The following is a 25,141-nucleotide window of genomic DNA, read 5'->3' as shown; positions in this document are numbered from 1 at the left end:
ACTTGTCTCACTCCCTGTTTTGTTTTTGACCTTTACTTGTCTGATCACATCTAAATTTAGCTGAGAAGTTTTTGAGAAGCAAAGATGATCCGTGTTAACTCGTTCCCCAGGGGTGCCTAGAATACTTGCAGGTGCTCTGATATGCTGCAAGCCAAAAGGGAAAAGCCCTTTGTTTTTCCAAGTGCTCTGAAACTAGTGGCTAGTTCAAGCTGTACATCTATATTTTGGAATTGTGGGGAGCAGGGAAACGGGGTTGGTGACTGAGTGTGGTCTGTTGGGTTGCCATAAGGGATAACACTGGATCTGAGCCTGGATTTCAAACACCCTCAGCATTTGACATGTGATTATCACTCTTTGGAATTAGATTTAACAGCACTGGGGAAAGAGGTTAATGTGAAGCCAGCATCAAGTATGTTGAACTCTGGTCTTTGGAAATACCATTGCTAATGTTGCTATCAGTGTATTTCCACGAGAACATCAGAGCTTTGTTTGTCAAGTGCCGACTCGGCCAAATTATTATCAGCTGCTGGAGATGGGTACAAAGGATGTACTGTCAAGTCTCTACTTCAATTTCCAAATTTGGGCCATTCTTTCCATGATGTAACATACTTATCTGCTATATGGGTATTCTCAAACATGGAATAAATAATAATACAGAGTTTTTGCTTTAACCAAAACAATTTGATTATAAATTTTCTTGGCTTTCTTCAGTGTAGCTGAGCATGAGCTACTGTCAGAGACAGTACAGAAGACAAAATGGACCAGTGGTCTGACCAAAAATTGCTGTTACACTGCTGTGTCCTATTACTAATTATTGCTGATGTTATTTTGAGATATTATGTAATTAATATTGTTATTTCCTGTAGGACAGAATTCCTAGCAGTTTGAAACACAAATAGCACACCTAAAACAAAATCTCCCTTGGTACATCCACTGAATGTTTCTTCCACGCGAAGCCACACAGCAAACATGCCTGTTCCATTTCATAGGGAAAAGCAAAATCTATGATATGGCAGTAAAAGTGGGCTCAAATATCAGTGCTAATAAATACTTGAGGAAAGTAATGATACTTAGAACTGTTACCTTTGCTGTTCTTAAAGGAACTTGGTAGGTAACACAAACACTTAATTTTTGGACTGCTAATATGTGGTTAAAACAAACCTGAGCTTCTGCTGCATTAGGTGAAGCTGTTCCTTTTAAAGACAAAAGCCCAGTGACACTGTGCACTTCAACAAGAAATAGTTATACGGCCCTTGAAAAAGAGGACCGTTAATATACAGGATTTCTTGCAAAATCAGAAATTAGTGTTATCAAAATTTGGTTTCCAAGGCTTGAAGAGAATGGGAGAGGAGAGAGAAACCTGTAGTCCTTTTTTGAGAAGAAACATGGATAGTAGTTACAAAAGGGAGATGAGTGCTTGGGAAACAAACCCTCAGAGCAGCCAACATCTGAATTAGTTACTGCTGAATTAATACTTATGTGGTACAAAATACTTTTAAATTATGAGTGTTAACCTGCATTTCTATATAAAATGCAAAGTCCAGGCCTTTAGGAGAAGGCATTTACAAATAAAACACATGCAAAATAAGAAAAATGTAAAGTAGATCCTAAAACCCTTTGCCCTTGCCTTGGTAGCATTGAATGAGGAGGAGAGGGGCAGAGGAGAGGGGCAGAGGAGAGGGGCAGAGGAGTGGGCAGGGCAGCAGCCAGGCAAAGGGAGGAAATGGGAAATTGTTCTTTACTTACAGAACTTGAAAAAGGCTGCCACGCTGCTTGGAATTGCACAGGTTGGCAGAGACCCTGGGAGAATGAAACACTAAACATCTCAAACCCAGGAAGGACAGAAATTAGAAACTCTGTTTTTATCTGGGGTCAGTGCATTTGAATTACGTTTCAGGAGCATGGCAACATTTTCTTCTGAAGGAAAAGACAGAGAACAAAATTGGGGTAGAAAAACGTGATTTGCATTAATTTTACCATATCAGTATATGTTATTTAAATTGGTATTTTGTTACTCTGAGGGGGAAAAGAGGATTGCCGTGAGATCCACAGGTGATTAACACCCTTGCCAGAAGCACATTCTGGATGGATGAAATGGCAGAAGCCACCATGTTGCCAGAGCTTTAAGCAGGATTCTGCCAAAGGAGGTTCCAAAAGGTAAGTTTTGACAGATGCTGCAATTCCAGGAATTGTTTTCATCAAGAAACTGCTAAAATATGGAAGGCTTTTGAACAGCAGTAGCTCAGTTTGCAGCAGTCTTTTAGCGTGGTATTTTGGGAATATGATGTTGCTGTGCTTGAGGGCATGTTCTGCTCTGGGCAGTTTGTTGCAGCCTGCACTGGGAAGGCATTAGCAAATGTCCCTTGTGTTAAAGGACCTATATGTGGAATGAGGAATTCCCTGGTGATTTTTTGGTGTGCCATTTAGCATGTCACCTTCAGCCTGCTTCCTAGAGAGTGCTGAAGTGTGTGGGGTAAGACTGAAATGACACGCTCCAAGTGATGAACTTGGCCCTGGGGCTGGAAGTTTGTATTTATTAGTCAAATAATTGTCCCAAGACCTGCTGCTGGACTCGATGGAGTGTTTGGGATGTGTTGCACTGGTCTCTCACAGTAATTTTTATGCAGAGTTTGTGGATAGTGCATCCTGCTGGAGCTGATCTCTGTCAACTCTGAGGTAAATTCAGAGGTGTTTTCCCTTCCCTTTAAGTGGTAACACCTGCAGCTTTGCCAAGTCCTAGCAAAAGCTGCTAATATGCTACAGAAATAGAAACAAGCCAAAAGGTGGCTGCAGCTGTTGTTTACTACATTATTGCACAGTTTGGTTCCATATGTGCCTCTGTGGAAAAGAAGTGCTCCAGAATAAGCAAATAAAAATGAAACAAACTGGAGAAGGTAAGTGAAGCTAACCCACCTTCAGCATCTAATCCCTACATTACACCAGAGTTTTTCTGTATCCAATCTCAACTTCCCAAAGGATTTAGTGTAGATCAGAAATACCTCTGAGCCTAATCATGTCAGTGGAATCCTTCCACATTAAAATAAAATACCAAATACTCACATATTCTAAACATGTTGAAGTTGTGTAGAATAACAGACAGTTTGGACATTTCTGTTAATGTGATGGAGAATATTTTGATGTTGTAATTTGCTTTAAAAGCATGTGTAAGTAATTGCTGCATGAGGCACTGAAGTCAGACTGACTGTTCACAGATGCAAACGTTTCCATCTCCCAGCCAAGGAGAGTCGACTCATTTTGCATTACAGTGTCTTAGAAAGCACTGATGGGTACTCAGCTTTTTCCTCTGGTTAACTATGTCTTATGTTTTATCTGAAAAAATTACATGCTTCTGTTGTCTCTGAAAAGATTTTATTTTTTTTTAAATTCTGTTACCATTATGAGCAGCAAGAAATCTCCTGTGCTTGGAAGAAGAGATAAGATATTCCTCTGTTCTGATCCAGGGAGTGTATATGAGCATATTTTGCATTTTGTGCATTTCATATGTCTTTGACATGTGTGTGACGTGCCAACTGAGGCAGAACATGATGCTGTCCATCCAAACAGCTCATGCTAGAAACCATGATAAAACTTAGTGTGTGGCAAACTGGAGAAGTTACCTATAAATGGCAGGTGAATTCCATTTAGATGGCTGGTTTGGGAGGCATGGAATAGGATTGAACCTGCAGTCAGCCCTCTTTCTCTGTGCAATAGGATGGATGTATCATCTTAAAACACTTTTTAAATATCCCTCAGCTACTGTGTTTTAATGGCTGTAGCAGTAATTTCAGATAAGCCAAGCACCTTCCACGAGATGAATCTTTCCTTGCTTTACTGCAGCACTTTTGGATGTAGCTGACTCTCAGAAGGGATCAATTGCTCTGCTCTTAAGTGATACTGTGGCCAACTAGAGCATTTCTCTGTGATTACATGAATATAAACAGCATATATTGGATACTGCAGCACTTAGTTTGACTTATAAGTAACTTCCTGAATAGTATTGTCAACGATAAAAATATTTGGAGCTCTCCATTTTCTTGGCACATTGTTTGACAGGCCCATTTCTTTGCTGTCATAGGTAGCAAAATTCAGGAAAGCGTGCAGCTGAACAGCTGTCATATATGTGGGACCAGGAAAAGGGCTATTCTTAGTTCCTTTGTTTTTTTGCTGTTATTCCTGAAGTCTTTTTCAGGGGGTGAAATTATGGCCTGCTTAACTATTTGGCAAAGCTTGCCCTGAGTTCAGCAAAGCAGAGGTTCCATCCCTCACGAAGGTTATCATATCTGTTAAATTGAGTTTGAGCTCTGGTCACATGGAAACCAGTATTTGCTGTTATTATTAAAGTTGCTTTTCTTTCAGCAGAGTACTTTGGAGCAAAGTTTCTGTCCTCTCTGGATTTACCATCATAATTTCCAAAATACCGTGTTCTGGAAAATGAACAAAAATAATACATGTTAATAACCATGGGATGCTGGGAAACTTCAGATGGGTTTGGACGTGACACCATAAATTGCTTTTAATTCGGTGGATTTATGATTTCATAAAAGAAATGATGAGATTGTTTGTTACAAGCTGTAATCAAGATGAATGTATGATGCAGAAATTACTTTATTGCAGAGTCAGCTGGTTGGATTGTGGCTCTTCAGTAATGCAGCAACTACAGAAACTGGTTAGTGCTTCCTATGCAGTGTGATCTGGTTATCTGTAAAATATTGCAAAACTTTCATGTCACAGCATTCAGCAGTCTGAGAGCACAGCCCAAGGAGACATCTCCCTCAGGTTGGTTATGTTTGCTGTGTTAAATGTGACTCAGTCCTTCAACACTTACCTATAGAGACATGGCTCAAAATAAACTGGTGTAGAGCCATAATTTATAGTATTGGCTGCAAAATTTTTCCCAGTTATCTCTGGAACTATTCATAAGTAAAGCATATATTCCTAGCTGTCAGGTATGGTATGAGGTGTACAAAATTCATTACTATGTGTAATGAGCAATTGCCCCTGGGTCAGCAGAGCCCTGAAGCTGCCTGCAGACATCTAATTCTTCCTCTTTATTTCTCATGCTGCATGTGCATGCACAGGCACGTAAAGGAGACGTCCAGTGGTGCTGACTTCCTGCAAAAAGCACCACGGTGTGCTGGTGTTGCTCTCAGTGCCACTGCACACTTTAGGATGGACAGCTCCAGTACTGGAAAATGGAGGTTGGCCCAGGGCATAGGACAGGGCCCCGTTCCTGAAGTGAAGGGCAGGGCAGCTCTCTTGTTCCTGTAAAGCCTCTTAGATGAGTGCAATTATTCAAAGCTAAAAAGGAACTTCAGCAGGGCTGTTTGCTCTCCATGCTGTGAGAGATCCACCTGGAGAAGTAACTCAGAGACATTTCCTTGTGTCATGATTCAACGTGGGGCCAAACTTGATGGATCCCTCCTGTCAAGCTGCAGGCCAACTGCACAGTTCAAATCCAAAGAATTCTTTAGAAGTGTAGGAAAGCTCAGATCTGTTGCTCTGCTTCAAACCAAACTTCAGTGAAGTCACGTGATGTAACTTACACTGTTTTATGGCAAAGAAAATCAGCATTCCAAATATTTTGTGGAGCTGGTTGGTGTTTACATAAGCTTGAAGGGCTGTGCCATGTGACGTAGGCCCTGTTACCTCTTGGTTGCCAACAGGGTTTGCCAGCAATGTTTTTACTGTGGGAGCAGGACATGCAATACTTTCAAACTCAGTGTTGCCAGTGTTTCTCTACCTCAGAGCCTTCAGATGGACGTTTTTCATATGGTTTGCATTGAAAAATTATTTGCATTGCATTTCATATGGTTTGCAATGCACATCCTGCGTTGCTGTCTCTTTAGACATGGCTTTGTATTGGTCGGTGCTGGGGTTCCATTCAAGTTTTCTGGGCTATTGTTACAGTGTGTCACAAATAAAATTGCTTTGTCAAGACACCACAAAAATGCTTCTGTGTCTTTGGCATCCATGCTCAGCATGCTGGAACCATTTATTTAATTTACATTTTTTTCCTTTTGAATATCCACTGTTTAGAATGTAGAAACAGTAGCACATCTTCCTTTTAACTCTGGTTTTGGGAAAGTTATAAACATTCCTTCTCAGGGGTCTGTGGCTCTGTTCACTGGAAAGAGCCCTAGAATGGTTTGGTTTGGGAGGGACCTTAAATACCATCCAGTTCCATCCCCTCTACTGTAGACAGGACATCTTCCACTAGACCAGGTTGCTTAAAGCTCCATCCAAGCTGGCTTTGAATGCTTCCAGGGATGGAGCATCCACAACTTCTCTGGGCAACCTCTGCCAGTGCCTCACCACCCTCACAGTAAAGAATTTCTTCCTAATATCTGATTTAACCCTACCCTCCCTCGGTTTGAAGGCATTCCCCCTTGTCTTGTCACTACATGCGCTTCTAAAAACTCCCTTTACAGCTCTCTTGTAGCCCCTTTAGGCACTAGAAGGTGCTGTAAGGTCTCCCCAGAGCCTTCTTTTCTCCAAGGCTGAACAGCCCCACCTTTCAGGTTTGTTCTTTCTTTCATTTTTCCAAAGACACAGAGACATCATGAAGTTCAGCTTCCTGATTTAAAACCAAACCAAACCCCACACACATAGCAAAATAATAACTTTATCTTATGTAAAGAATTTGCTCAAGCCTTTACGACCTCCAGCTGAATATGAATTATTTGTTTATTTAACCCATAGAGAACAGAACCAGTTCTGGAAGTGCTATCTGAAACCACTTTTTGTAGAGGGACAAATGGAGGATCTTGTGAACTGAGAAGCAGAAACAGCAGAGAATTGTACTGTATCTTTTTTCCTGTCCTCTTTATCTGCTTTTTATCTTAGCAGTCAATTATCTCAGGAAGCAACCACGTGTGTATCCCACCATGAGATTTGAGGAAGCTGAAACATTGCAGTGGATTCTGTAAGTGAGGAACATGATATGAGGGCCTGCAACTGTTCATGGATACAGAGGAACCTCAAGAGGAAGCATACCACGCCTGCTGCTCAGCAATAGGGACAAATACTCTGTCCTTCTGCCTTTTCCATAACAAAATACTGTTGTCCATAATACCAGAGAGCATTTGCAGTCCCTAATGTCCTACAAAATTATGCACCAGGGTCAGGCTTTCACTCTTGCAATGTAATAGTTTACTCCTACATTTTTTTCGTAGTTATCCAGATGTTCTACTTGTTCTGATTATCCTGAGTTTCTCATCTTGTTGTCATTATCTAGGGAAGTTCTTGGCTTGACTAAAGCAAAAATTTACACTCTGTGTAGTTTTTCTGGGTGGGCATTTCCAAAGTTTTGGCATATTTCAAAATTATTTATGTCCCTTTGTTCTAGATCTTCTAGTGCTTTGTGCAGTAAGACCAAGACAACAAACAATGCAGTATATTTTTTCACTCTCTGCAGTTATCTTTTTGTATGCTGTAGTTTAAAGTACAGAGGAGGTCTCCTAATTTACAGTGAAGGTGACTGCCACTTTGGGGTTGTGATTACTTTTCTTCTTGAGACTTCTTTTCCCTTCTTAATATGGAACAACTTTTGCACTGCAAATGTGACCTTATAGGAGCTGAGTGCTTGGATGAGAGGGATTTGGGTGTAATTTTTGCTTGTTTTCATTGATGTGGGGTTTTTTGTCTTTAGGAATCTTATTGGAGAGACACTCTTGACCTAAAAATTCCTTTTGCTGTTAATAATATCTCTGCTGTAATAAAATTTCTGCTATAGAGCATTTATGGCAGTGCTGCAATATTTGGTTTGCAACCAAACTCCTGCTCTTCGGAAGACGAACATTCTACTTAAATACCACTGGAAGTTTTTGTTTTACTACACTGCCCTGGAGTGTAACAAACACTGTTTAGATGGCAAGTTAAAAGCAAAAGGTTTGAGAGGTTAGCTTTATGAATGTCTTCCTACATGAATCCTAGGGCTGCAGAGTATGTTTCTTAAGGCTTTCAAGAGAATTCCTAGAAATTACTTTGGATTTTTAGACAAGGTCCTTCAGAAACTTTTGCAAAATATTCAGATACAATGTAACTTTCATACTCATGAGTGGAATTCACTGCATGCCGTTTAACAGGAACAACTAATCCTAAATTCTACCTCTGTAATTCCTAAAAAACATAGGTTTTCTGAAGACTAAAACCAATTCCTATTAACTTGCTCCTCAAGTCTCCCAGATGTCTTATTCCAGATGACAACTATTTGTTTTTATGCCAAACCTTTACGTACCTGTAAGACTGGATTCCAAAATGTCAGTGCTATTGTAGAGTATACATCAAATTTGGGCAGGGGGGAGAGAGGGAAAGAGGGAAAGAGACTGCATGAACCTAGTTTGTTTGTGAAGGACTTCACACACTCACATGGCCTTTGGTAATAGATTCAGTTTAGCTCTCACTGATGATATTAAATAGTGCTGATCTAACCTTGTCTGGACCTGTGAGGGCTTTTTTCTCCCCACTCCACGCCCCACCCCCAAAGATGAATGTATTGTTACACTGGGTATGGATATTTATGCTTCAGCAGTGCCTTGTGAAATCTTCCACAGTGAAGTTTATTCAGGAGAAGATCATCTGAACCTAATTCAGTTTCTTGTTTTCAATTTGTTCAGGAGCTATTATTCTAAACTCTTCAATGTGGAAATAGTCATTGGGTCTTGCAGTGTTCTAACCTTGTCCTCTTCTTGCCTCTTTTAGTAACCTCATTTAATGAACTATGATTCTTGCTGGGGTATGTAATCACACCAGTGCTTATCCATGCCAATTCCCTCAAGGTTCATGACAGAAACAATCTTCTTGTAGAGCCTCTACCCGCAGCCCAGCTTCCTCTCTCAGCTCTGTGGGCAGCTGGCATCCACTCTGCTCAAAAGCAGGAGGGACAGGAGCACAGCCATGCTCCACTTCCTTCCCCCTATTTTTGGGACTCGATGACTCTTGTGGGTCCTTTCCAACTCTGCACATTCTGGGTGAGGCAGCCTTTAAATTTCAAACACCCTGCATATATTCCTATTTTGATTTGTATGGCTCCTTCCTATGTTGGTCAGCCAGAACAAGCAGAACCCTAAGATGTACCATCTCCCAGCAGAGTTCTCCAGAGTAATCCAGGGTGTTACAAAGCTGTTCCTGCACAATACTGCAGGGCTTGCTATCAATCCCAACTTTAACCGGGCCTCCCCAAGTGTTACTTTTCTTTGAAGGCTGCTAAGCAGTAAAAAAGGACATCGAATTAATTATGTTGGTACAGGACTACCTAGACATGTGGAAAGTCTTCAGGTACTGTCTTGGTTGGTTTTGATCAGCACACAGTTCCATGCTGACCTCCTGAGCCACTTGTGCTCCTCCCCTCGGCCGCACCCCTCATTTGGGGCTCAGTTGTACCTCGATGTCTGAACAGGACTGATCTTGTGAGTCGGTACCAGGGTTTGTAATGCCTTCCAAAATAACTTACCCAATGTAGCCTGGTGGTTTTCAAGAACATTTTTTACTACAATCTGAAATGCAGCTCCAGTGCAGAGTTTGCTTCTAGTTTTATTCTGATATCTTTTTTTCTAGGGTAAGCCTCAGATAGCTTGTGGTTGATTGAGCATAAATGCCTTGGCCATATCAACACAGAGAAGTGCTGCTCCAATTTATTTATACTTTGATAGCGAGTTTGGAATTGTTTTTAGCTCTCCATGGGGCCCTAATTGTAAGAATAGATGAAAATGCAAATGTTCCCATTCAAAACAGCAGTAAATATGTTTTTGACTTGTTAACTCGAATGGAACTTAATTATGGCAGACATGTATTTACCGCTGTCCTGGACTGAGGTCAGTGAGACCTGGCACTGTTAAGTTTAGTTTTTGATTGGGTTGCTACAAAATGATTTATATAAGTGAAAGAAAAACTTGTTTTTGTCTGGAGTCCCAGGCCTGCTGATGCTCTGTGATTAGTATCTTGGGAGCGTAGTTTTCAGTACATTCTACAGGATTTGATTATAAATCTCTGTCCTTGTACACTTCTTCAAACTACCCCGATAGGTATAAACTTCTGCTTATGCACACTCTCTGTTTGAGAGAGTTCATGACTGCTCTTAATTGATTGAATTTAAGTGAACGCTGGAGATGTGCCCCACATGCACCCAAGCTTTTTCAAAGTACAGGAATACTCCTGAACACATCTGGGACTTCACGGGCAAGAACCTGTGAAGTTCAGGTTCAGACCAAAATGCTTGGAAAGAGCAGACACTGGTTGAGAGCCCTGTAATAAATACTGGGGACAAGCAGATTCCCAGTCAGAGCCTTGTGGGTTTCACTGGTAAAGGCTGTAGTTGTTCATCAGGCTGCTCCAATATGTAGGAATCCCACCTTGATTTGTGAAACAGAACATTTGCTTTCAGGAAAGGAAGCCTGTGAGGGGAAAGCAGAGTCTGGCTGTGCCCTTGATGAGGGAGCTGATCTTGTTACGCTGTGGTTTGTCCAGAGGAGCTCAAGCCTTGTTCTCCGAGGGTGGCATTTTCCTTATTTATTTGTTCCTTGTTTAGCCCTGCATTTTTACGTGCTGGCTGCAGGTCAGCCCCTGCTCAGCCAGCAGCTGCATTGGCCAATTCAGAGCCACTAAGCTCAACTAAAATGTTAGCTTGTCTCTTCGTCCCTAGGTTTCCCATGATTTTCAGCAGTAAATCTGGAAAACGCATCTAATCCCGCTGAAGCATTCCCCAGCCTTTCTGACATGAAGGATTGTGTGGTGGCCGTTGTGATTTGTGTGCAGCAGTGGAGTCTCTGGGACACAGACCAGTGATTAGGAGCTGTGTGATTTGGGGGGAAAAGGGAGAGGCTGTTTGCTATTTCTGGGTTAAGGAAGGAAGGCAGTTAAACTTTATATTAATGAACTGACTAGAGGAAACAGACCCAAATCCAAAAATCCTGCCAAATATTAACTTTTTGTTGATGGTAGAATTTGTTCAGTTTATACACCTGCTATAGAAGTACTTTTTATCAGAAGCTGGCTCATTTCCAGAAATGAATGTAAGCCTCTGGCCAATAGTAGACAGAATAATAAAGAAACAAAAACAAAATCACAAGCAAGTCTGCCTGTAATGATTTATTCGCATTTTCACCCACATGGAAAGCAAATGTTTTGATTAATTTGCTGCAAGTTTACTTCTCTTGTTTTCCTTAACATTTTTCTTTATTATTGGATTTACATCTTAGTACAAATAGTCTGCTATATATTTAGATATATTGTTTAGTTTATAACAGTATAATTGGAAAGGAAGATGAAATTGAAGATAGCTACTGAGATGCAGTAAATTAAAGTTTATCAGATTTGTTTTCAGATCCCTTCTGCCTCTTAACTATGAAACATGGAAAATCAAGATTTCATCTTAATTTTGGTTTCTTTGTCATAGAGATGGAGGTGCTTACAGAAAGGTTGATGATAGCTGAGTAAACTTAAAAAAAAGAGAAAGGGAGAAATACTGGTGATTCCTTAAGATGGAAGGAAAGGAGATCTCTCCTGGTGTTGTACAATACCTTTCTGTCCATTGATATGGTACAGGATGGAAGAATTTGGCTCCAGAATGGTCTTGCCAAATAAACCCAAAGGGCATTTGTAGTGTTTGCTGTGACTCCTTGTGACATTGGACTCCCTTGCAGAGCTGGCGCAGAAAACTGGGAAGGTTCTGTGCAGAAGAAAATGGATAGATATTCCTTGCTAGGCTTTTTTAGTTCTTGTGTTCTGTACTGTTGGATCCACTTTGGGACAGAGGAAGATCTTGAAGTGGTATTACCTGTGATCTTATGAGCTGTTTCCACAAAATCTGTACAGCTGTGTGTTTCCTATACCGGACTGAGCGCGTTGACCATCGGGGGCTTGCCTTTGGGAAGAGGCACAAGGCATCCAGGCTTACCTCTGCTGTCCAGGACAGGCTGAGCAATCCCCACCACCTGCTGCCATCCACCGGAAGTAGCTCTAATTTATTTAAATGAATGGCGCATCTGACTCCCCTGTTTGCTGTTGGAAAAGCTGGATCCTATTTTCCATGGCTTCACCCCTCCTTCCACCCCCACTCTCTCCTCCTTCCCCCAGAGGAGGACAGCGCTGCCATACGGCATAGCAATCACTGCAAGTGGCCAGTTCAGGACAACTGGAAAGGAATTTGAGCCATTACTGGAATTCTAATCTCAGACTCTTCTAGAAAAGAGCTTAACAGCTTTTTGCTTGTCCTCTTGGGTCTGATGTTTGACAGGAAATGAGTTTGAAGGGTTCAGGAGCAGGTCACAGAACTCGCCTTGCTGCCAGCTGCTCTGCCGACCTTAACAGTGTGTTTGCAGAAATCTGATACACTTGCTTATTATTAAAGCCTTTTCTCTGAGAAAAGTTACTTCCAAAGCCAGGTCCTACCAGACGTATTTCTAGAATATTGCATCCTCACCTCTCTGAATTCTTCTCCACTGACACTTGCTATGACCTAAGACTCCAGCCATGTGAAAAATGCTGTTTTGTAATTCGAGGCAGAGTGAACAATTGTGTTTGCAGGCATGTTTATGTTTGTCTTTTGCAGCACTTACTTTGTTTGTCCTTTATGTGCCCATGTGTGGGATCTCAAAGAAACTCAGCTAGTTTCCCGATCTTGCATAATTAATAAAATACCTCATATACTTCGTAACATACCTCAAATCTGGTCTCAAGAAAACAATTGTAATGGATGGGCTGACTGCTTCCTGTGTAGCAGCTGAGAAGCATATTCCCTAGCAAATTTAAAAACAAAGCAGCCTCCATGCTTTCTTGGAATCCTATTGGCAAGTCAGTGTTGTTCAGACTAGTACGAAGTTCAAACAGGCCATGGAGACTGATGGCATGTCCCTCTTTCTTCACTATGTTTCTGATTTAGCAATCACTTTCCAGATTAAAAATATCAGAGCAGACAGACCAGATCAGGACAGCGGGGAAGTTCAATAATGGGGCTGTGCTGGCAGGAATATTGCAAATAAAAAGCTATACCAGAAGTACTCTTGATCACCTGCTTTGAGAGTGCTGCATCTTCCCAAGAGAACAGTTCTGCAACTTTGTGTGTTTTCTTGTAGGAGGACATGCCTGGGGAATAATCTTTGCACAGAGTCTCTACTTCCAACCCAGCAGGCTTGTTTTTCCCCTCCTCTTCCTCCTGCCCAAGAAGGTTACACATTCCTGCAAAAATACTTAAGGATATGCAACTAAAACAACCCAAAATAGGTAAGACTAACTGCCTATATCACTGCATTTTTTAGCCTCTTTTTATTTCTCTCTTATGTCTTCACTTTTGTAGGAATTTGGCTCCTCTGCAGCTTCTGCTGCTTTAATCTATTGGTCAGTTTGCACTTCAGTTCAGCCTTCTCAAATGTCTGCTGTCTCTCCAGAATCAGTGTGTCCTGGAAAATGAAATGTGTGCAAGTACACTGACAAAAACCAGACACATGGAATACACAAATGTACCATTATTTTGACTCCTTAGTTCAACTGGTGAAAAGTCTTCCAGAAATCTTGAACAATAACTGAAAATGGTCTTGGAAGATCAGAAGACCTATCATTCATGTATAACAACTACTTCTGCCCTAGTCATTTGTGGTTTCTGCCCCAGTTTGAAAATTATTTTGCAGGCCAGCCCACCATTAATGCAGAGCTAATAGTAAACCTCTGATTCAATGGTGTGATTGCCAGACTTGGTAGCCCTGAGCAAAAAGAAGATATACTGCTCCAGCACTACATATGTACAGCACTCTCCAGAATGGAAAAGCCAGGAATTAATAACAAGTAGGATTCTGACTCGAAATGTTTCTGGTTTCCTTGTCTTCCTTGGGGGCTCTTAAGAGTCCTGCTGCCTATCCTTACCTGCACTATTTAAGAGGAGCTACTTCTGTCTTAACAGGAGCTCTCACTTAAATAAAAAGAAAGGGTGGAAACACAGCCAAATTTTATATTATTTTCTAGTGCAGTGATTGCTGTGAGTATGGGTAAATAGAATGGGTCATGAATGCACAAATAATGCTAGTTGAAGGAGTTGAAACTTATGGTTCAGGACCTCCATCTCATAGGATACAGTCAGGGTTTTCTGGATAAGAGCTGAAAAGGGGCAGGGGGGAAGAAACCCACCGTGCTAAAGCAGCATCCACCACGCTAAAGCACCCATCAAAACTCCAACACTCTGGTCCTTTTCCAAGTTCATCCTTCCCTAAAAACACAGCCAGTTCCCTTGCTGGCAGTGGAGGAGATACAAGTGCACAGCTTTCCATAAGAGTACTTGGACTCAGAAACAGGGCAGAATCACCTAGCAGGAACACTCTGTGCCCTCCCTCCCTGCTCCCGGATGGGACAGCAGGCCATGGCTGCATCCCCCCTCAGGTTAAACCTCCACACTGCCAGCAGTATAAAGTGGCAGCTCAAACTCCCATGGGATCCAAGCACTCACTTCCATGCCACAACTGAGCTTTCAGAGTAGAGGACATGTGGGCACAAAGAATCCAAAGAATCACTTGGGGTTTAGATATTTATGAGCTTCTATCCTTTTCTGTGGTGTAACAATAGTTTGGGATGCTGTCAGTGCATCAGGAGAGGTGTGTTTAGGACAAGCAAGATGAGAAGGTTTTGGGCAGTGTGGGTAGGGATTAGTCACCCTGATAGTGGAGTAAGTGTACACATGACATGCCTCAAGAAACCAGCTCTGTTAGTTGTTTTTCTGGAGGAGATGAAACCTGAGACCAACCTTAGCAGCAGGAGTCAGTGCTAACTTTAGAGTCAGAACAGAACATGAATTTTTCTGGGTTTTTTTCTTTTTTAATTGCTGAAAGATACCTTGTTGAGATAGGCATAATTAAATTATTTCCTTCCATAAGCATCACTGTTTCTAAGACCTGTTTTGAGTACAGACATAGGAGGCAGTTTGTGCTCCACATACGTTATGAACGTTTTAGGTTATGAAGAAATGAACATGTCTGTTAGTTCAGCAATGATGGAGATGTACAATATCTCTGTCATAGGACTGGCTATATCTGGAAGACCATCTGTTCCAAAGAGGATAAATGTTTATTTTCCAAAATAACAAAATCTTCAAAATTATCTTAATTAATTTTGATAACAACAAGAATTTAATTCAGTCCTGGAAAGGTTAAAGCCAGGAATGTTTGTCGAGGACCTTCAGAACACAGGCAGCTACTGACCCAGTGAAGTCACCTGCATGAACTGCTGAACATTTCTTCACTGTGCACAGTGTATCTCTGGGGGATTCTTTTGCTTATGTTTTTGTGAGTTTGTTTTCTTAAAGAAGAACATTCCCTTTTACCATAATGGAAGCTGAGAAACCAGTATTTTTCTTGACTCGGCCTTTGTTTCAGAAGGTTTGTATCAGGAAAAAAACCCAACAAAACAAACCAAAAACATTACCCAAAAGATAATGTTTGCAAGAACCATTAGTTTTCCCCTTCTGGACAGAGGCCTGAAAAAAAACTTGCTTGTAAAGGCAGAATTTCAGGGGAAACTCCAACTTAAAGAGTCATCATTGACTCACAAGCCAAACAACTGTAAATGTTGAATTAAGAGCAGTTTAAGTCAAATCTGCACATGGATTCTCCTATTTTTGTCATGTGCTATCAGCTTTTCACATTTGCAGGTTTTCCTCACTGTTTTAAAGGAAATAACACAAAATTTCAAGGAAAGAACGAGCCTGACTGCACACAGTGAAAGTTCAAATGTGCAGGTTCACTGGGCTGGAGAGAAGGAGCAGAAAGCAGCACTATTTTCTTTTATCACCTCTGATCATCCTGGGCATGTCAGCAGTAAATGGGCGGAAAAATGTTGAAAACAAATGTTGTTTTCCTAAATTGATGCTTTTCACAGCAATTCACCTTTGAGTGCTGTGGCTAGATGCATTGAGTTTCAACTGCCTCATGGGGTCTGTGATTACCTTAAGAGAAAGTGCTAATTAAATATATTTTTCTGAAACAAACTTGATCCTTCCTGCACAGCCGCTTTAGGAATCATCTCATGCGGCCTGATCGAAAAAGTCCAGTGGACCTGGAGTGGGATTCATTTAATTGACTTCAATAAGCTCTGGATCAGACTCATGGGGAATGAAGAATGATTTTCCCCTAATCTCTTAAATTCTTCTCCTCTCCCGTTCCAAAGCAATTACAAAACTGGTGAAATGGAAGGAATGGTTTCTCTCGGTCTCGTGTTCTTCATCAATCTCCAGGTTTATTTTAGGCTATAAATTGCCCTAATCATGGATGCTTTCTTGTTTTTGTCTTACAGTGTTTAGCTGCAGAAGGCCATGTTTACTGTCTTTCTGCAGCTGCTGTTGTGCTGAGATTGTTTATCTGCATAGTGCCTGTCTGCTGTGGCTTTTTAGGTATTTCACAATCTGAGAAGCTCCAAACTCTTCAGTAGTTGATAAGAGAACTGAAGCATAATGTTCTCAGAAACAAAATCTATCAGACTGAAAATGCTGGGTTTCTTTTTTCTCCTTTTGCAAAAGCATCACTGAGGGCCAGCATAATAAAAGCCATTTTTTGTGTCTGTGCTCTCTTGTGGTGCTGCATATACCACTTCATTGCTGCCAGAGCACAGCTGTCTGTAGCCAACATTCTGCTGAAGTGTTTGCATGAGGCTGGTAACAAGATACCCACAATGGTTTTGTAGAGTTGACTTGTACATCCACAAACATTGTGCAGGGAATGCTGCCATTCTGCAGCCAGAGAAGATCTCTTAGCTGCAGATCACCACAACCATCCAGTGTTGCAGTGTGACTAAAGAAGTATTGGGCTCTTGAGCCAGGCTTCCCCAGATGCGTTGCCACTGCTGTGTATAAAATCCCGGGACTTTACATACTGTGTGTTGTGGCATCCAACTGGAAGAAGATGGAATTTTGAGGCTTGGAGTGAAATTGAAATTCTCATGATTCGTCTTATCCTCACATCCATCTTGTTTTTTGCAACCCAGCCAGCACCAGTTTAAAAACATTGGCAAGCATCGAGATGTTCGTGGTGATGAATATAAACAGGCTGTTGCAAGCACGTCTGAAGACATGCAAAGTTGTCAGGACCAGGACAATAAGGGCAGCCAAGGAGGAGTCTGGCACCAGGCATGTGGGATGTCACCCCTGCCCCTACCAGACAGCCTTGCTCTGTGGAGCGTGGTCTGCCTGGACTCTACCTGGTGACTGGCAGCAGGTTAGTTTTGTAGATCTGGGACTGCAAACGGGTAAAATCCCTGGTGACCAAAGCCCTCTACAGGGCTGAACAATCCACAATTGGTACTTGCAAGTCTGTGCATTTGGGAGCCCCCAGGTTGTTTGATTTGCATGGTTCTGTTGCTTATGCTTGGAGCCTCTGGAATAATTCCATAAAGAAGGGCCCACAAAGCCTGCCCAGCTGAAGGTTCACCTGTATTAAGGCATGAGGGTCTTGAAAAGCCCCTTGTATCAGGATTCCCACAACCACGCTTGCGACTCTTGGCCTTGCAGCCTCTGGCGCTGCAGAGGAGACACACAATTGTGTCCCTGTTGTCTCCATGTCAGGCACATCACCACCGAGCTCCAGTGTGACTGCAGGAGCTCTTCTGCACAACTTGTCATGAAAGGAAGGGCTGCAGCCTCATGGGACAGGTGGGGGGAAGAGGCTGATAACCTTGAAGGCAGACTTGCCCTTATTCCAACCACTAAACAAATGCTGCCAAGGCTGGGCTGTAGTCATCCATGCTCCTGCTTTGAGGATTAGGACTGCTTATGGAAAAATGTATGTTGTGCTTTGTTTGGAACTCATCCCGCATGTTAAGGTTGTGATGTATAGCCCCCATCCTCCCCTGAAGTGTGTGGCTGGAGTGGTGAACATGCAGAAATGCTTTATATGGGGGAGAGTTCAGGCTTTGTACCAAAAGAGGAGATTTCTAACAATAAACACATTTTGTGTGGGAGTGTGGTGAGTTGTTTGTTTGCTTGATTGTTCACAGGTTTTTAAAACAATTTTTGGTGAAAGAGCTTAAGTATGTGTCCTCAGTGCACACTGGTCATTGAATGCTTGAGATAAGCTGTCCTACTGGTAGGATTCAGGAAAAGGGGCTCTCCCAGTGCTCAGAATAGTTTTTGCCATCACTTCATGCAGAAATGAATGCTGATGGGTGTGGTGTGCCCCAGAAAACGTGGTTGCAGAAGCAGGGCCTTGCAGAGGATGACAGCAGTCTGGCATCTGTGGTGACTCTTAGAGCCTGAGTCCCTGTCTGGGTCAAGCAGTCTGACTCTTCAACCTCTGCAGCAGCTGCATCTGCAAGGCCACTTCTCTGTCCCCTGTTTTTGCTTCAGGAACCCTTTCCTCCACTGCTCTGTCTCTTTATTTGCCTCCTGGGATGCCCTTGCAAGCATTTTGAGCATTTTGAACATGTCGTCATCTCTGGAGCTCTTCTTTTTCCTACGTAGATTGGACAAGTATTTGCTTAACGACAATAGCAGCCCTGTCCTTAGTTGCCATGAGTTGTCAGCTGTTGGGGGGAAGGAGAAAATAAGTTATTGTAAGAATGATTCTTTCATGCCAACTGGAACAAAGAACTTGGGTTGCTCCCCCTTCCCCCTTTGTTTTAGCGTTCTGGTTCTTCCCAGTCTTGGAGACAGCAAGGCATTTTCAAAATGCTTTTGCCTTTAAAGAAAGAGGGGCATTGGTCTACCTTGAGGAGAGGAGTTTAGTAAAATTCAGTGCAAATCAGACTAATGTCTGCATCTGTTCTTACAGAGCTTGTTGTGCCTGCAGAGTGGTGCTTGTTTGCACATTGGTACCGGCTGTCCTCACTTAAGCAGGTATCTCTTTTCCAAAAGGCATCGGACAAACAGAGCTTTTGCACCGGAGTGAAAGGACACCACTGGCTCAGAATGGTACTGCCTGCCATGAGTCACTTCGAGAGAGCTGCACTGCTGTGCAATTCTCTTCCCTAAACTAGATTTCCTTAAGGTTACTCCTATTGTTTGGTTCTCTTACCTTTCCCAACAACTACAGTCAGCACGAATTGCACAACAGTTAATTGACCCAGCAGCCCAGAAAGAGGTATGCGAAACCCTACTCGTGCCTTGAATCATTTGTATTTTTGCAAACTCTGGCTGGTTTTCTTCTGATCCTCAGCTGCTGCTTTGCCACTGCAGTTAGAGCTTGTTTCTTTGCTTGGTTACTGCAGTGCTGCAACCTTCGTTTAGGTGGCCATGGAGGGTGGGCGACAGAGGAAGTGTTAAAAGGAGGGTGGTGTAAGCAGCTGGATCGCACTGGATGTGAGCAAGTGAAGGGGTCATTCTCATCGTAAGGAGGAATCCAGAGAACCTGTACTTTTTCCAGCCTGGCCTCTAGTTGGAGCAAGTTAGAGATACCACCTTTAGTTAAAACAGAGGGTGGGGATGGTGTAGATGAATACCCTTGTAGGCTACCTGCCACCAGGATGCCTTAATGATACAGCTGGTAAGGCAAGAGGAGCTCTGACACAGTAGAAACATTCTCACCTTCAGCTGTGTGTGCATCCTGTTCCACTGATCAGCCCCTCTACCCCGGCTGAACGTATTGAGCCTGAGGGTTTCACTGTTACATTGGTCCTGTTTGGCTCCCTAATCACCTGCAGCAGGGACAGATTTCTTCTGTGGCACCCGCAAAGGGCTGTGATGTGATGGGTTTTACTGGAGGTATATCCCAGTTCAGGGAGCAGGAAGGTTTGGGTTTCTGTGAGCACATGGGTCACCTGGGGCTCTGTTTTGTCCTGCTGGCACTGTCCTCAGGGTATCTGCTTTTGTGCATTTTTTCCTCACAGTGGCTGGTGCCTGGCAAAAACCACTCAGGTTTTTGGGGTGGGAACCCGCCTCCAGCTTCACTGCAAGAAAACTGAACTCCCATCTCCTTCTGCACAACTGCTAGAAAGCTCATCAGTAGCAGCAACAAAATTTGAATTCACAAACAGCTTTTGGGTGTTTGATGTATTTGTTATATATCTTTGGTGTTTGTTTTTATCTAAAGAGAAAGTGCATGGTAAGTTACAACTACAGGTTAAGTCCTAACACATGATACAATGTAGGTCATGTGATAGAATGTTGATCAAATCCAGGCATGGGGCTATGCTGAGGATTTGTCAGAGGCTCATCATAGTTTAGATCATATCCACTATAGGTTTAGGTCTGATTCCTAAAACTGTAGCTCGTACATGTCATTCTTTCCCTCCCAGAAGCCTCATTAAATGTATATTTTAGTAAATTGTTTTATGTTTCTGATACAGTTGACTGACCCCTAGTGCTTAATGGAATTTAACAGGAGTGCTGGAGCTGCAGTGGGTGATGGATATCATCAAAGTGTAGGACAGCTTGTGAACTGCATCAAATGTGAACTCAAAATGTGTGCACATATGAGGCACAAATGGACTCCAGCAATAAAAATAGCTCCCTAGTGCCATATGAGTTAGTATGTCACAAGAGCATTAATCAATAGGTTTACTCCAGGAATTATTCTGAGGCTGAAGGGCAATCCAATCATCAGCAGAAGGATATTGGTGCTGCCAGAAACAAAGCTGCAAACGGCATAGGAATTTGAGAAAATGCAGTCAGTGCTGTATTTGTAATGGATTTACATATCTGTGTAACTGCAGAGTGAATTAATTTTATTCCCACTGCTTAAACTACCAGGAAATCTGGGAAGATAATATTTTCCACTGATGGTGATAATAAATGTGATCTGTATTAAGCAGTTAAAAATATTTGAGCCAAAATTCTGTAAAAATTGACAAGTAATGTATGGGCAGTTTTTCCTGAAAACTGGCAAGAAAGTGAGCTCAAGGAGTGTTGATGGAAATCTGCATGTTTATCTATGCTTCTAATGCTGTTGGAAAAAGCCAAGAGGCTTTATACTGGCTTATGCAAAAATATGTAAAATGATGAAACCCTACAGGAAACTGAAATTATTTCCCCACCACCTTTATGTTGCTCAATGCAGCTGCTGTGCCACCCACCTCATTACTGGGGCCAAGGGGCACTGCTGCTTTGTCACCCTCGGGTTCCTCTGTGCGAGGGCAGAGCCAGGGGGGCTCTGGTTGCCTCTGCTCTGCACTGCCAGCTCCTGGCACCTGGGAATACCTCCTCAAGGGCTCTCTGGATGCTTTTGAGTCGGGACACAGAGATATTTCTTCCAGACTCCTGTGGGAAATTTTGGTATGTCCAAAACAAGGTATTTTTCTCTTGTTGTTTGAGAGGGGAAGCTTTCAAAACCTTGTGTGTATTTATGTAGATATATAAACAAAAGTATCTCTTAATATATATATATTTAGAGCTATACACATCTGTAAAATAAAGATATCTCTGACCATACATATTTAAAGATGAGACTGAGGCCAAATCTACCTTTTAAGCCCCAGATTGCCCTTGTCCCTTTGCAGTCAGCAGACGGGCAGCAGAGCCAGCTGCACAGATAAGAGCCAGTCCCCCTTCGGCAGGGTGATTAAACCCTCCTGATCTGAACTCCCACCTACTCCAAGCACTTCTGCTCCAGATCTGAGCCTGGTGGCACAGGCCAGTTTGTAGCACCAGTGCAGATAGCTGAACCATTCCAGTAATCACAGCTGAGCCCTGGAAAATGGAAGGGGTGAGTCACATGAAGGAGATGAAAGCCAACACTAAGTGCTGTGATTACTCTATCAAAACGAGTGCTATAAACACGCAGTTAAAAAAAAATACCCCTAGCTAAACAATGCCATCAGGTGACATTAACTGGTGACACTTTCTAATCTGGGATTCTGAACTAGCTGCTTTGTGTAAGCTTTGCTTTGCTTCGCTTTGCAGCAAATGGGAGCAGAGGAATAGCTGCACTCGCCACGCTGGGCCCACTGAGGTTCAGAGCCCAAAAGAGGGTGGTTTTGGGACCTTGATGGGCTCGTTGCTGTGCTGCTTGGGACGGTAGCTTGAAACTTTTTAGTGCATTTCTGCACACACACTGCATGCCCATGGCTTGACCCATGCTGTGGCTATAACAGGCAAAGCTACACTTGGGCAAATTCAGGGGCCTGCCACGGTTTGGGTCAGCACCTGTGGCTCGCACAGTTGCAGCCACTACACAGCCAAAAAGCCCAGTTACTGCAGTGCTTTGATGGGTGGAGGAAAGCCACTCCTTTGCTGTGGTGGCTGCACTTGCCGCTGCTGTGTGGCTCTCCTGGCAGCTTCTGCAGCTGGAGCCTTCCTCTGCAGGAAAAGCCTCTGTTCGTAACCAGAGACACCGGCTGTTCCTTTCAAAGAGCTCCAGAAGATGAAAGGAGAGGTTTTTCTCACACCACTGACTCTCTTCATGAGACCAGGAGAGTTAAACCCTAAAAAGCCCTTTTAAATGTCAGGATGATGTAAGGTACCTGTGTCCCACCCTTCGTGGGTGTTCTTGGCTCCACTGTCCTTGACCCCAGTAATTTCAGTACTATTTGTTTTGAGTAATTTTGGTTTTGCTGCTGCATGTCCCTGTGAATAAGAAACAATGTTTCTATTGGCAGCAGTCAGTTCTCCATCCACCCATGTCTCCTCCTCAAGTATGATAAAAGTGCAGAACAGACTCTCAGTCTCTGACCTTTCCAATGAGTGTGCACTTTGTCACCCAAGAGGACCGAGAGCGTCATTCCATCCTTTGACTGTTTATGTGTCCATGCCAATGGCAGAAGGCACAAGCTTTGTGTCTAGGTTTTGAAGATACCCCAGGATCTGGATTTGGAGGTTTGGTTGATGCCACTTGTAAATCCAGCTCCAACTTCTGTAACTTGAGAGCTGACTGTGTGAAGTCACTGGGAGCTCTGCCATGCTTGTTTGGGCATGACAGCTTCACACTCATAATTTCCTGGGTTTGAGATTCAGTGTTTCTATCCCAACCAACTTTAAGTTGGGAGAAGCGGATTATTAATAAGGTTAGCTCTCCAGGGCTTGGTGTTTTTTCTTTGCATGTTGCCATTTCTGGGAACTCCACACTGCAAAGCTTTGGACCAAAGGTCTTCTCAGGTTTTAAAAAGCTAGAAGGGTTCCTGCAAGTCTGTGGGAGGCATCTTTCTGGCATCCTCATGTGCTTGGCTGCAGTCTTCAAGACTCCAGGGAAATGAGTGAGAATCCAGCCTTCTGCATGCAGTGTCAGAATGCCTGCTAGCTTTAAAGTTAAGAGGTTTTTAAATGGCTAAAATGTTTTCTGCTTAAGAAGAATGAATCTCCCAAGAAGTACATCTGCTGCAAATGAGAGGACTGCACTTCCCATAAGCTTCTACAATGTTTGATGGAAGCTCCCTGCTAGGTCTGTAAGCACACCCTATCAAGTTCTGAGTTACAGAAAATATCTCTGAGTTCAGATTTCAAGACCATTTGTTCACTATAATTTGTTTACGCTTCACTGAAATGTTGGATTGCTAAATTCATAACATCTGCTGACGCCACTGACTGCAAAAGGTAGAAGCTGTCACTTACTAAGACTGTGAATAGACATGTTGGGAATAGACATGTTACTCAAAACAAATAGACTTTTTGGGATGCCTAGTTTATTATTCTTTAGTACTGCTAAACCGACATGGTTTTTATCTTGCAACGTTCCTAGAACCAAAATCAGGACCAGCCCTTGCATGCCCCTCACTCCACCATGGCCTAGAAAGGGAAGTGTAGTGCTACTGTTCATAGGGGAGCACAGCTCTGTGCACTAAAGGGGACTAAATGTCCTTCTGGGACTGGGTGTCTGCCCCATGGCATCTTCAATTCCAAGCTCTGGTTTCCTTTTCCTAGATGGGATACTCCCACTCCATGCTAGAGTAGCTGCTTCTTGGTGCATGACTGTAGCAAGATAATTATCTTGTATTGTGAGATTCTTGCTTGGGCTGTGCCCTGAATATAAATTATTATTGTTCCAGAACACAAAAGTATGTATGAAGTTTATACCTACACAGTGTATGTAAAAAGTATATGTACCTGACCAGAAAAGTACTGATGCTGTTTGCAAGGGAAGTGTAGTGAGGCTGGAGGGATTGCTTTGTTGTTGTATGCTTACCTGGGTCTTGTTTCCTTTTTTTTCCTCCCCTTAAGAAAGGCAATTAGAGCCTACACTAGAGAAAAGAACCCTCTGAACTTCTTGTCAGGGTCACATAGTGGTTACATGATAAAAAAGGAATGTATATCCTTGAGCAGACTGTGACTTGCTTGACCTGATGAAATGTTAGGGCCTGTGATCCCATGGGAATTAGACAAATTCTGAAGTGGGGTTTGGACTTTTTCCTATGCATCCGCATTACTTTGGTCAGATGCTCCCTTCACGTGCTGTTGCTTCGATGTGATCCTGCACAAATCCCTAAATTTCTCCAGTTCTTCAATCTTCCGCTCAGTGAAATACAGAAGATGTTCATTTACTCCTGCCTGGCAGGGTTAACGTGTGGCTGGTTTGTACGGTGTGGTGTGATGCCCTGATGAAGACTATCATGTAAACTCTGATAGTGCAGCATGCCCACACTGAAAAGCATACAGACTGGAGAGTTAGACATACTTTCTTCTCACTTGCAGAGAAGACAAGTCTTTCAACATGTTTTGTTTTCAAATTTTGATCTTTAACCTTGATACTTATGATGGTTGGAAAAGGGAGAGGGCTGGCAAGTGTCTTTCTGGTAGAGATTAACCAGACCAAGAGCAGTGGAGCAGCTGGGGGGGATCCCAGCTCTTTCCTGCACAGCACACCTAACCCAAGAGTAAAGCCTGTGTCATGTCAACAAGAAAAGATTTGCCTCCACTTGGCAACAAGTCTGTAACACTAAATTTGCTTTCTTGCTGTTCTTTCTCTCAGTACTGCTGGTATTTTCTTCGCCTTCCCATGACAGCTCTCTTCTCCAGGCACAAGGGGGGTGACCACTGTGTTCTCTTAACAAACTGGAGATGAGGAAGTGATGCTAAAAGTTCATCCTTTAACAGCACTTAAGAATCTTTCTTTACCCCCTGGTGAGAGGGGAGAAAATGATGTGGAGACATTTTGGGGTTTTGTTTTGACCTTGATTTGCCAAGGTGTAGAAACTACATGAAGCAGCCCAGGGTTTTAGTATCATTTGTTCTGTCCTCTGGTTTCGTCATTTTGGAAATGTAAACAATGCACAGAGTATCTTGTTGCAACATCTTCCAATAAGAGCAGCA

At 42.7% G+C, this 25,141-nt stretch overlaps 1 long non-coding RNA gene across 4 annotated transcripts in view; it reads left to right on the top strand.

Annotated features, from left to right (window-relative positions):
• Positions 1–1,761: 1,761 nt before the first annotated feature.
• Positions 1,762–25,141, top strand: part of LOC104688162 — a 62,264-nt gene continuing 38,884 nt past the window's right edge. For 3 of the 4 annotated variants that reach the window (XR_005601977.1, XR_005601978.1, XR_002044411.3), the window contains exons 1-2: positions 1,762–2,157; positions 13,071–13,218. This is a non-coding gene — a long non-coding RNA (uncharacterized LOC104688162). The remainder of the gene's footprint in view (positions 2,158–13,070; positions 13,219–25,141) is intronic. The other variant, XR_002044412.3, reaches the window with a different exon arrangement.

This window comes from Corvus cornix, chromosome 5 (assembly GCF_000738735.6).
Source record: "Corvus cornix cornix isolate S_Up_H32 chromosome 5, ASM73873v5, whole genome shotgun sequence".
Classification (NCBI taxonomy): domain Eukaryota; kingdom Metazoa; phylum Chordata; class Aves; order Passeriformes; family Corvidae; genus Corvus; species Corvus cornix.
This window is presented reverse-complemented; position numbering and strand designations above follow the sequence as displayed.